This window comes from Ovis canadensis, chromosome 22 (assembly GCF_042477335.2).
Source record: "Ovis canadensis isolate MfBH-ARS-UI-01 breed Bighorn chromosome 22, ARS-UI_OviCan_v2, whole genome shotgun sequence".
NCBI lineage: Eukaryota > Metazoa > Chordata > Mammalia > Artiodactyla > Bovidae > Ovis > Ovis canadensis.
This window is the reverse complement of record NC_091266.1, coordinates 24,236,870-24,250,087: the sequence shown is the minus strand read 5'-3', so window position 1 is coordinate 24,250,087 and position 13,218 is coordinate 24,236,870. Positions and strand designations below refer to the sequence as shown.

The 13,218-nt window shown below is 41.0% G+C and overlaps 1 protein-coding gene across 48 annotated transcripts in view; it reads left to right on the top strand.

Annotated features, from left to right (window-relative positions):
- The window catches only part of SGMS1 (sphingomyelin synthase 1), a 335,925-nt gene that overhangs the window by 164,516 nt on the left and 158,191 nt on the right, over positions 1–13,218 (top strand). For 36 of the 48 annotated variants that reach the window (XM_069567867.1, XM_069567875.1, XM_069567906.1 and 33 more), the window contains one exon: positions 3,934–4,077. The gene's annotated coding sequence lies outside the window, so the exon portion shown is untranslated. Of the gene's footprint in view, positions 1–3,933; positions 4,078–4,473; positions 4,602–13,218 lie in introns of all 48 variants that reach the window. The other 12 variants (XM_069567893.1, XM_069567896.1, XM_069567900.1 and 9 more) reach the window with 1 other exon arrangement.

Here is a 13,218-nt window from a genome sequence, read left to right as displayed (position 1 = left end):
TGAAGAGGAGCTAAAGAGCCTCTTGATGAAAGTGAAAGAGGAGAGTGAAAAAGTTGGCTTAAAGCTCAACATTCAGAAAACTAAGATCATGGCATCCAGTCCCATCACTTCATGGGAAATAGATGGGGAAAGAGTGGAAACAGTGTCAGACTTTATTTTGGGGGGCTCCAAAATCACTACAGATGGTGACTGCAGCCATGAAATTAAAAGATGGTTACTCCTTGGAAGAAAAGTTATGACCGACCTAGATAGCATATTCAAAAGCAGAGACATTACTTTTCCAACAAAGGTCCATCTAGTCAAGGCTATGGTTTTTCCAGTGGTCATGTATGGATGTGAGAGTTAGACTGTGAGGAAAGCTGAGCACCGAAGAACTGATGCTTTTGAAGTGTGGTGTTGGAGACGACTCTTGAGATTCCCCTGGATTGCAAGGAGATCCAACCAGTCCATTCTGAAGGAGATCAGCCCTGGGATTTCTTTGGAAGGACTGATGCTAAAGCTGAAGCTCCAGTACTTTGGCCACCTCATGCGAAGAGTTGACTGACTGGAAAAGTCTCTGATGCTGGGAGGGATTGGGGGCAGGAGGAGAAGGGGACAACCAAGGATGAGATGTCTGGATGGCATCACTGACTCGATGGATGTGAGTCTGAGTGAACTCCGGGAGTTGGTGATGGACAGGGAGGCCTGGCGTGCTGCAATTCATGGGGTCGCAAAGAGTCGGACACGACTGAGCGACTGAACTGAACTGAACCCTCAATCAAGGTTTATCCTTGTAGCACATGACAGGATTTCCTTTTTTTTTTATTAAAGAGTAAATAACATTTTATATTTTGAACTTTTTGTTTTGTATTGGAGTAGAGCCGGTTAACAATGCTGTGATAATTTCAGGTGAACAGTGAAGGGAGTCAGCCATACATGAACATGTATCCTTTCTCCCTCAAACCCCGCTCCCAACAAGGCTGCCACATTAACATTTAGCAGAGTTCCATGTGTTTAAAAAAAGAAGTAAACAATATTTTATTATAGTTACATACCACATCTTCTTTATCCATGCGTCTGTTGCCTCCTGGTTATTGTAAATAAAGCTGTAGTACACAGGCTTGTGCAAATAAATACCTCTTTGAGATCCTGCTTTCAGGTTTGGGCCTGGGGTAACAGACCTGGAAGTGGGATTGTTGGATCAAGGGGTAGTTCAGTCTTAATTCTTTGTAGAACCTTCATGCTGGTGCCAATAAAGGGGCTGCATTATTTTACATTCCTACCAACAGTGCACAGAGGGTTCCCTTTTCTCCATGCCAACACTTGCTATTTGGGTCTTGATAGCGGTCATCCTCACAGGTGTGAGATGGTATCTTATCTGGTTTTGATTTTCATTTCCCTCATGATTAATGATGCTGAGGATACTGTCATTTGCTTGTTGACTGTCTGTACATCTTCTTTGGAGAAATGTCTCTTCAGGTTTTGTACCCATTTTTTATTTGGGTTTTTTAGCTTTTCATATTGAGTTGTAGAAATTCTTTATATATTATGGGCATCAATTTCTTATCACAAATATAATTTGCAAATATTTTCTTCTGTTTTCATTGGTTGCCATTTCACTCTGTTTCCTTTGCTTCACAAAAGTTTTTATGTTTGATACAGTCTCATTTGTCTCTTTTGAAAGCTTTTGTTGCCTGTTCTTTTGGTGTATAGTCAAGAAATTGTTGCCAAATCCAGGGTGAGGAAGATTTTGCCCCATGTTTTCTTCTAGGAGGTTTGTAGTTTCAGGTCTTACATTTAGGGTTTTAATCCATTTTGAGTTCATTTTTATTTAAAGTATAAAGTAATGTCCAACTGCCTTTTATGCAGTCTGTCAGTCCATCTCCCTCTCCTCAGCACCTTACTCTCTTCTCCCAGGAACCAGAAGCTGCATTTCCTGAGCCTTTCTGGAGCAATCGGGGGGATTTTTGTTTGCTTCTAAGGCAGTGAGCTTGTAGCCTGCTTTCCTCTGTTCCACTCTGCTCAGCAGTCATCTCTGCCTTCAGCTTAGAAGTCTGGTGTCCTCACTGATTTTCTGTTCTCTTTGTCCTTATGGATTTATACCTTTTTTCCTCTTTACTATAATTTTAATGGGATTCAGAAGGAAGTAAACAGACATATTCCATTGGGCATCCATAATCCCCAAATCCATGTTGCTTTTTAAAGTGATATTTAAAATACTTAAAAAAAATGATAATTCACATTTGCTATTGTTAGATCCTACCTCTGAAAATAATTGTTCAATCTGTTTCTTTCTTTTTATTAACCACTTTCTGTCAAGTGACCTATAAGCATCTAAGGATAGCATTAATTAAAGTTATTTTCCTAAACATTATTTCACGATTCAAAGTAACAGATTTTTGTTCATGAGACTTAGTGAGGTCTTGAATATAAGGGGACACCCTATTTTCTGAGGTTTACTTTTTTTAGGTGCGGGGGAGCCCTTAATTTACCTTTAGGGGTTTACACTGTGTTTTGGTCAAAAGATGGTGTTCTTGGGAATTCCTTGACAGTCTAATGGTTCGGATTCTGCTTTCACTGCTGAGGGTGTGGGTTCAATCCCGGGTCGAAGAACTAAGATCATGCAAGCCATTTGGCACACCCCTCCCTCCCCCTTGAAAACAGAAGATGATAATGTTCTTTTGTATAAATATATTTTTCTCTTTAATTGAACACTTTAAAGGTAATGGCAAGAGAGTCTTGTTTGTTTGTTTTTACTTAGTTTGTGGCAGCTTTCTTTTGACTGTATTTGATTATTTACAAAGGTGGCGCTATTTCTTACAGATAGGATAAAGGTTGGTTAGAATGGGAGATTACTTAGTGTAACTAGGTCCTTAGGGACTATCACAGAATTAAGCCTGCTAGTTGGCTTAAGATAGGAACTCACTTTGGTCTATGTAAATCCCGAGGGTTTTTATCCTGGGGGTCCAGGGATAGGCTTCAAAGAGTTCAAGATCCTCCTGAAATTTGAGTGGTGGTATCCCCTGGAAAAGGGAATGGCATCCCACTCCAGTATTGTTGCCCGGAGAACTCCATGGACAGAGGAGCCTGGTGGGTTACAATCCGTGGTGTCACAAAGCATCAGACTTGACTGAGCAACTGACCCTTTCACTTCAGAACAGGCTTAGTTATCAGCAGATATCCCATGATGCAGGGCTTATGTGATCCTGAAAAGAGTTGAAAACCCACATCTAATAGATTAATATAAAGAAAAGAAATAGAATGTTACTGATTAAATCTAACATGATCAAAATAGATGCCATTGGATTCCACGTTCTTTCACACGTACAAATCATCATCAGTGAGCGACTAAATGAACAACTTTCTTAGTTCTTTGTTGGGGGCAAAACATTATCTCCAGCTTCCTGATTACGCACTCACCCATTTATACATATGTAACTATTAAAAAGTATCATTTATGAGGGTAATGTTTTAGCCTGGAGGAATGACCACCTTTTTATCAACCAACTTGTAAAGTGGGTAATTTAGTAATTGCCCTTTGTTTTCATAGTGAAACTGCTATAATTTGTGAATACCAGTTATTTGTTGACAATTGAAGATAACAGATAATATATAGAGGGAGAGATACCTCCATTATAGAGGCATAGATAGAGGATTACAGACTTTGAGTCTTCAGTTAAAAAAAGATGAGATAGGTTTTACGTTATGCATATTTTATGAAAATTTTTATAAAAAGCTTGAAAGAAAGAGGGAAAGAAACGAAAAGCTGAGAATGAGAAAATATGGGGGTGGGGAAGGTCAGTTGTGAATTTTTTGTTTCCAGCCTGATACTTTAAAACTTATTTATGCTCTTGTTTACAGTGAAGTGTATTGATTGGTAAGATCTCTTTCCACATAGGAATTTCATGATTCCATTTTCAAAGTGATTAAGCTTAAATTGCTCTTCTATTCTAGGTACACCGTTAAGTTCTTTGGAATACACAAAAGTATCTGACTAGAAAGCTTATGAAATAGAAGACAAGATCCTGCCTCAGGAAGTGTACATGAGAATAATTTTAAAGGAGCCCAGCGATACATGCAAAACAGTAGCTGCTGGAGGTATGTCGTGACTTAGAACCTGCATTGAACCCGGTGCGGTGCACTCTGCTGTAGGAAGCCAAGTTCTCTGGGAACCTTCAGAGAGCAGAGCCTCAGTCTCTGGCCTCAAATACACTAGTGGCTGTTGTTCTCTGAACTTGACTGTGTAATAGGATGTGTTAACTTTTTCTTAAGCAGCTCTGATTCGGCCTCTGGAGCCCTTCCTATTGCTTGCAGACGATAAACAAAAAAGACAATATTTGACTCAGGACATTTGAAAATGATAGTAAATTTCTAACCAGAAGCCTCACTGTCTTCTCTTCTGAGAATGGGCCAGTCAGTATCAAAGCTCAGTGAATGTGTCCTTTGAATCAGCTGTTACTTATCGGCTTTTTCTCTACCCTGTGTGACATCAAGGCCATATCTGAGTCTGATTGGGTGGTGGCTGCGTTGGATTCACTGCTAAGTCCCGTCAGTCGTGTGCGACTCTATGCGACCCCATAGACGGCAGCCCACCAGGCTCCCCCGTCGCTGAGATTCTCTAGGTGAGAACAGTGGAGTGGGTTGCCATTTCCTTCTCCGTTGGATTCACTAGTCTTTTACTAGTCACTGACTTTGACCTGCTAGTCTCCTTGACTTCCCCAGCCAAGTTGCAATGTTAAGTGGTAAACTTCATTTTCTTGCTCATAGCGGTAATTCTTATCTCCGCTAAGTTTATCATCAGGGTCAGTGTCATTCATTATTTTGTATTTTGTGACTTTCAGTAGATGCCCATCTTTTGATTCACTGGCTCTGTTTTTATGGCACAGCCTATGTCCTGTGTAAGTCACGTTGATACTTTAGGGTTTTTTCCCCAGTCTGCCAATGTAGAATACTTTCAATGTACCCTGCGCCACGTAGTTTATTTCTATAATCATCACACCATCATGAGAACATTAAACAAGTCCTGCTTTTCTAGATGACAGTGCTGAGGTTCCAAGTGGTTAAATAACTGGCCTCCTATTTCTGAGGGAGTAAAGGCAGACATGGGATTCAGCACTAGGCCTGTCTGTCCCGTATTGTGCACAATAAAGACAGCCTACCATGCCCTTTCCCCTTTTTCAAGCAGGGTTGGAAAAAGATCCAAATGTTTATGGAATTGTAACCTTCTGCTCTACCTTCTTCACAATTTTTTGTTACTTTTTCCCATTTCGAGGTTTCTTATTTGGTTTATAATTATATTTATAGCATTAATTAGCAAATTAAAATCAAGTATTTTCTAACATAATTTTACTGAGACTATATTGTTGGTATGAGACATCATTAAAATATGTCCTCTTTCTAACAGAGGCTCTGATATCTTTGCTGGTGCATTCTGAATTGCTTATGAGGCCAGTGTAGGAGGTACAGGAAGACTTCCCCAGCCACTCAGGTGGTAAAGAATCTGCCTGCAATGCAGGAGACCCAGGTTCAATCTCTGGGTCAGGAAGATCCCTTGGAGAAGGAAATATCTACCCACTCCAGTATTCTTGTCCGGAGAATTCCATGGACAGAGGAGCCTGGAGAGCTACAGTTCATGGGGTCACAAAGAGTCAGACAGGACTGAGTGGCCAACACTTCCACTTTCACTGGGAGTAAGAGTGGACCTTGATGCTTCTGATATAATCCTGTTGTGTCTCCAGCATTTGCACCAGTGCTCAGATACTTTCAATATAGTTGTTGAAGATGATATAGATAAGGAATGATGAGATTTTGCTAGAAATCTTCTTGCATGGTTCACAAACTTGTTTCAGAGCCTGAATCCTTTAAAATATAGAACCATCTATTCAAGTGCTTAGTTTTGGCTCAGATGATTGTTTTGAAGTGTGTGTATAGCTTGGACATTGCCCTGAAAGATGTGTCTTAAGTTTAAGAATAAATCATATCTATTTTTTTTTTTTGATCCCCAGTAGTGGGCTGCATGAGTTGAAAATGTGTATATTTAGACTTCTAAAATATTTTTATTAAATTAGCAGAGGCTCTGTATACTGAGAAGTATTTTGAACCTTCACTAAAATCCTGGGTGGGTTGGTGTGGCACCTTCTCTGAAAGATGGATAACCTGAAGCTTGTGACATTACAAAGCTTGTCCAAGCCCGTGCAGCTAGAGAATGGTGGAGCCAGAACCCGAACCTAGATTTGTCTGATTTCACGGACTGTGCTTTGAACAATTGCTCTGCCCCACTGATTACATGGTGGTGACATTCAGATTGCAAATGTGTCCAAGGATTTTTTCCTGCTTTGTGTTAATACAAAGGCAGTCTTAAAACAAACAGTTAAATAGGCCTCATCCTCACAGCGGCAAAGGCTTCTGGATAGGCCTGGTGCAGTCACTGATGGGGTTACAGCCAAACAGTGCCAGTTCTGTTGTGACGGGCTGAGAACTGGGAAGTGTGCCTCCCTGTTCCTGCGTGTCCTTTTCCACGCTGAGCCTACCACACTGCGTGTTGCATACTCACTCGCTGAGTCATGTCTGACTCTCCTGTGATTGCATGGACTCCAGCCGGCCAGGCTCCTCTGTCCGTGGGATTTCCCAGGAAAGATTACTGGAATGGGTTGCCATTCCCTTCTCTAGGGGATCTTCCCGACCCAGGGATCAAACCCACGTCTCCTGCTTGGCAGATGGACTCTTTACCACTGAGTCACCAGGGAAGCTGCCAGGAACAATTAGGCTTGGCTCACCTGAGCCCTGATGAGCAGCTGTTGCCTCCAGAGCAGGTGTGGCTGGAGTTTGGCTACACAGGCACACAGGTCTGACATCTGGATATGAGTCTCAAAATTTATGAAATACACAAACCTTGGAACTTCAGGTATATTGTATCAATTTTACTAAAAGGGAAATTTCTTTTTGTTTTTAAATGTACTGTTTTCCTGATTCTAAGTAGAAAGTTTGGTAAGTATTAAGTTCAAACAACAACAAAAAAAGCCACCATTCGGAGGTAGCCACTGATAATATTTTGGTGTGGCTGCTTCAAGATTTTATTCTCAGGACTGTGTATACCTTGTAAACAGTTCAAAATTAGAATTAAAGTTTTCTAGATCCATTTTTGCTCAGTATAACTTAAGTGTTTTCCCCATTTTTAAGTTTTCTTTTGCATCATGCTAAAAAGTGGCAACAGAGTATTCCATGCGGATAATAACATAAGTTATTCTATCCCATTATTAGGTAGACCTAATTCTCATTCAGTTCAGTTAATACCCTTCCCCTTTAGGACACTGGTAGGAAAGAAATATTAAAAGAAACAAGAACTCCATAAATGCCACTAGTTTTCATGGTATCTTATAAAATAACTAATGCCAGTTAAGAATATGATGAGAAAACCCATATCACTTCTTCTGACACATTATACAAAGAACCTGACTTGTGAATTTCCCATTACAAATGCATGAAGGAGGTACTAGAAATTCCCCATTGACCTGTAAAATTTGAAACCTCTTTTTTCTTTCATTGGGGTAACCCATCTATGACATGTAACTTCAGTTTTTCCTGTGGTTACAAGAAACTTCTCAAATTCTGATTTGTAGAGAGTTTGGTCCTATGAGCTTCTTAAAGGTACTTGATGCTTCATATACTGGTTAGCTGAGCATTACTCCCTCGTTTTTGTTTTTGGGTTTTTTTTGCCTAAATATTTTATAAGTATTCAACACTAGGTCAGGCAGCTGTAGTGACCTGCAGAAACCTGAGTGATGCTGCTTTGCAATCTCTTAGATAGACGTTCACAGTACAAATATGGCTTCTCTTGAACTGAAGAGTTCTGTGCTTCTAGGAATCGGAGTTCTGAAACAGAGAAAGTAATTATAACTGAGACGGGTCAGCATTTAATACATGCCTTCTATTCAGGATGGCTTCCCACGTGGCACGGTGGTAAAGAATCTGCTGCTGATGTAGGAGTCACAGATTCGATCCCCGGGTGGGGAAGATCCCACAGAGGAGGAAATGGCAACCCACTCCAGTATTCTTGTGTGAAAAATTCCATGGACAGAGGAGCCTGAAGGGGTCGCAAAGAGTCCAACATACCTGAGCATACACAATACTCAGAACAGGCTGACATGGAGGAGGGACTATACTGTATTGATGCTTATTCTTCTTCTATAAAGATATCATTGTTAAATTAAATTATCATCATTATCATTATACCATCATCCCCAGGCCAGTGTTTTTCAGACATGGTTCCTTATTGCCCCTGGGATTCCAAATATCCCTGGGGGTAGGTTACATGTGAGGGAGGAGGCAAGACTTTTGACCTCCAGTGGCTCTGCTTTTATATGTTTCATGTAGTGAACTTCCACAAACTTGTGTTTAAAGAAAGCTTTGTTTACTTCCTTGAGGAAGTAAAGACAGAATCACTGGCATAGAGAACCTATAGAAGTAAAACCTACAGAAGTAAAAAACCTAAAAAGAAGTAAAACAGTCACAACAGTATTACTTCCAGTTTTTCTCATGCCTATAATTCTCCTGTAGGGGCACAATCTGTCTTGGATTCGGTACTTAACCATAGGCCTTCCAGTTGGAATTCCTATAGACTGACCTGCTTTAGGACAGTGGTTTCCCCAGAGGTGCCTTAGAAGTTCTAAGGTTAGGAGAGATGAAGTGATACCCTTACAGTCATTGGTGGTTGAAGGTAATCTTTGGTGAGGGGTCAGTGAAGGGTGCTAAGCGTAACGTCTGAAAGTTTAGCCCTAGGAGACTGGTTAGCCCCCAGTGTTCTGGTTAATGTGAGTAGTACAAGGTTTTCATGTCATCAGGCGATGTGGTAGAGAAATTGGGCCTGACATTCTGTGAAATCTTCATTATCTATTTCTAGCTTCTTTTAAAACTTTGTGGGTGGGCTGTCTTAAATTGAGGATGGATAGTAATGAGTCACAGAACTGAGGCTTCATGAATCAGGCACTTTACTTATGTGTGTCTCACAGCTCAGTGGATTAAGTAAAGAATTTCCCTAAAGAACAGCTTAGTAATATTTTTTAAAATGAAACTTTGCTTCTTTTCAAATTTTGCTTTATTGAGATATATTAAGTACACTTATTTTATGCTGATAATTCTAGGATTCCAAGTCTTTTCAGATCTGATTTCGTTTGCCCATTTCATGTTGGTGCTCATTCATAGTATCTTGTTTCCTTGTGTTTATGATTTATTGACTGCGAGCTCATGTTCCTTGAAAATTTTATCTGTGCGAGTTCTTTGGGGTCATCATTAAAAAGAGGTTTTTCCAGGGTTTGTTTATATTTGCTTCTGCCAGGTACCTCTAGGTACTGTCAATCTGGATAGTCTTTAAATTAAGTTCTCTGCTTGGACTTTCTCAAAGCACATAGTATGAATTTAGACCACAAACCACACGAGTAGTAGTTGTTGGCTATGAATTCTCAAGGGAGATTTTCCACCCAGACCACTGGTGTGCCTCACCCCACCCCCCCAAACGCTGCTAGGGATAAAAAGCAGTTTTTCTTCTCTTATGTTGGAGCAAGTTTATTTCTCACTGCCCATATCCTGAGGGCCTAGTTCTGTGAAGTTCCAGTTTTAAGATGGGATCTCTTTAAACTCATGAGCTTGAGTGGTTCTGGTTTTATCTCCTCACTTGCTCCATGTAATTATTACCAGGGCTCTGGGTTTGATGCTTTCTTCAGTTCAGTGCAGTTCAGTTGCTCAGTTGTGTCCCACTCCTTGTGACCCCATGAATCACAGCCCGCCAGGCCTCCCTGTCCATCACCAACTCTTGGAGTTCACTCAGACTCACGTCCACTGAGTCAGTGATGCCATCCGGCCATCTCATCCTCTGTCGTCCCCTTCTCCTCCTGCCCCCAATCCCTCCCAGTTTCAGGGTCTTTTCCAATGAGTCAACTCTTCGCATGAGGTGGCCAAAGTATTGGAGCTTCAGCTTCATCATCAGTCCTTCCAATGAACACCCAGGACTGATCTCCTTTAGGATGGACTGGTTGGATCTCCTTGCAGTCCAAGGGACTCTCAAGAGTCTTTTCCAACACCACAGTTCAAAAGCATCAATTCTTCAGTGCTCAGCTTTCTTCACAGTCCAACTCTAACATACATCCATGACCACTGGAAAAACCATAGCCTTGACTAGATGGACTTTTGTTGCCAAAGTAATGTCTCTGATTTTGAGTATACTATCTAGGTCGGTCATAACTTTCCTTCCAAGGAGTAAGCGTCTTTTAATTTCATGGCTGCAGTCACCATCTGCAGTGATTTTGGAGCCCCCAAAAATAAAGTCTGACGCTGTTTCCACTGTTTCCCCATCTATTTGCCATGAAGTGATGGGACCGGATGCCATAATCTTTGTTTTCTGAATATTGAGCTTTAAGCCAACTTTTTCACTCTCCGCTTTCACTGTCATCAAGAGGCTTTTTAGTTCCTCTTCACTTTCTGCCAAAAGGGTAGTGTCATCTGCATATCTGAGGTTATTGATATTTCTCCTGGCAATCTTGATTCCAGCTTGTTCTTCTTCCAGCCCAGCGTTTCTCATGATGTACTCTGCATAGAAGTAAAATAAGCAGGGTGACAATATACAGCCTTGACGTACTCCTTTTCCTATTTGGAACCAGTCTGTTGGTCCATGTCCAGTTCTAACTGTTGGTTTCTGACCTGCATATAGGTTTCTCAAGAGGCAGGTCAGATGGTCTGGTATTCCCATCTCTTTCAGAATTTTCCACAGTTTATTGTGATCCACACAGTCAAAGGCTTTGGCATAGTCAATAAAGCAGAAAGAGATGTTTTTCTGGAACTCTCTTGCTTTTTCCGTGATCCAGTGGATGTTGGCAATTTGATCTCTGGTTCCTCTGCCTTTTCTACAACCAGCTTGAACATCAGGGAGTTCATGGTTCATGTATTGCTGAAGCGTGGCTTGGAGAATTTTGAGCATTACTTTACTAGCATGTGAGATGAGTGCAATTGTGTGGTAGTTTGAGCATTCCTTGGCACTACCTTTCTTTGGGATTGGAATGAAAACTGACCTTTTCCAGTCCTGTGGCCACTGCTGAGTTTTCCAAATGTGCTGGCATATTGAGTGTAGCACTTTCACAGCATCATCTTTCCGGATTTGAAACAGCTCCACTGGGATCCCATCACCCCCACTAGCTTTGTTCGTAGTGATGCTTAACTTCCCAGCTTTTCTACTTTCACTGTCTCTCACTTTGTTGATACTCTACAGGAACATTTAAAAAGATATTTTCTTCTTTATTGATCTCTAGGAGAGTACTTGAAGATATCTATTGTGTCATTTTGCAGAATTGAAAGAGATCTTTTTTTTCCTGCTGTTAATAGGTGCTTCTAATAGATGAGGTGGGAAGATATTTAGGGCAGAGCTCAAAAATGTGTTAAAAATTTAGATACAAGTCCAGCTTCTGCCACACCTTTTGAAGTCTGTTTATTTTAGTGTTGGCTGTGTTGGGTCTTTATTGCTGTGTGCAGGCTCTCTCTAGTTGCGCTGAGTAAGGGACTGCTCTCCAGTTCTGGTGGGGAGGCTTCGCATTGCAGCGGTTTCCCTTGTTGCGGAGCATGGGCTCGTGTGGTTTTCAGTAGTTGTGGCAGGCGGACTTAGTTGCCCTGCAGCATGTGGAGTCTTCCTGAACCGGGGACGAACCCCATGTCCCCTGCATTGGCAGGCAGATTCTCAACGACTAGACCACCACGGAAGCCCCAAACCTCCCCTTTTAATAGGAGTGTCTACCATAGACAGTTGTACCAGATCAGGACTGAAGTGGAGAATAATTCCTTTTAATATGTTATCTGAGTTGGCAGGGGCCTTGAAGTCTTTGACTCATTACTGAGCTGAGATTTATTTTTGTTCCTTGATTTGATTCGTCTAGTATTTTACCATATTATACAGTTAACTCCCCCGCTTTATGGGCGGTTATTTGTTGTATTTTTCTTATGTTATATATGCCAGTCTGCCATGGGTCTACATGGTGATGTCCTGAGAAGCTCTGGTGTATGTTGGCTCATTTATTTAGTATTATTTCATTTGATTCTGAATTAGTGGAATATTATTTGAAAGTGAAAGTAGTTGCAATTAATATAATATTAATAATAATTAATATGCCAGCAAAACAAAAAATAAATCAGTCTCAAGGAGAATTTCTTATGTTATGGTTTAAATGTACAACATGTAGATCCGTGGAATCAGTTTAATTTGATAATTCAGCCGACTTATTAGTCTTTGACGACAAAATAGGATAGCAAGAAACATTGCCATCTGATAGAAATATGTAATATGTACATGTGCCACTCACTGATCCATATGAATCACACATTCTGTTGTGAACTTTAATGCCTTTGTTTTGAGACCCCCATATAAGATTAATTTTGCAGAGAAGGCCCTGCTATTGGGGTTACTGATCTAATGTACCTAGCCTTCCTTGGTCCATCCGTCAGTCTGCATTGCTATATCAGAACACAGTTTCCTGGAAACAGCCATATTTTGGTATGACTTAAACTAATGAATACTTTTTTTGAGCATGTAGTATCGGTTCAGTGCAGTTCAGTCGCTCAGTCGTGTCCGACTGTTTGCGACCCCGTGGACTGCAGCACGCCAGGCCTCCCTGTCTATCACCAACTCCCAGAGTTTACTCAAACTCATGTCCATTGAGTTGGTGATGCTATCCAACAATCTCATCCTCTGCCATCCCCTTTTCTTCCTGCCTTCAATCTTTCCCAGCATCGAAGTCTTTTCCAATGAGTCAGTTCTTTGCATCAGGTGGCCAAAGTATTGGAGTTTCAGCTTTAGCATCAGTCCTTCCAATGAACACCCAAGACTGATCTCCTTTAGGATGGACTGGTTGGATCTCTTTGCAGTCCAAGGGACTCTCAAGAGTCTTCTCCAACACCACAGTTCAAAAGTGTCAATTCTTTGGCACTCAGCTTTCTTTATAGTCCAATTCTCACATCCATACATGACTACTGGAAAAACCATAGCCTTGACTAGATGGACCTTTGTTGGCAAAGTAACGTCTCTGCTTTTTAATATGCTGTCTAGGTTGGTCATAACTTTCCTTCCAAGGAGTAAGCATCTTTTAATTTCATGGCTGCAGTCACCATCTGCAGTGATTTTGGAGGCCCCCAAAATAAAGTCTGACACTGTTTCCACTGTTTCTCCATCTATTTGCCATGAAGTGATGGGACCGGATACCCTGA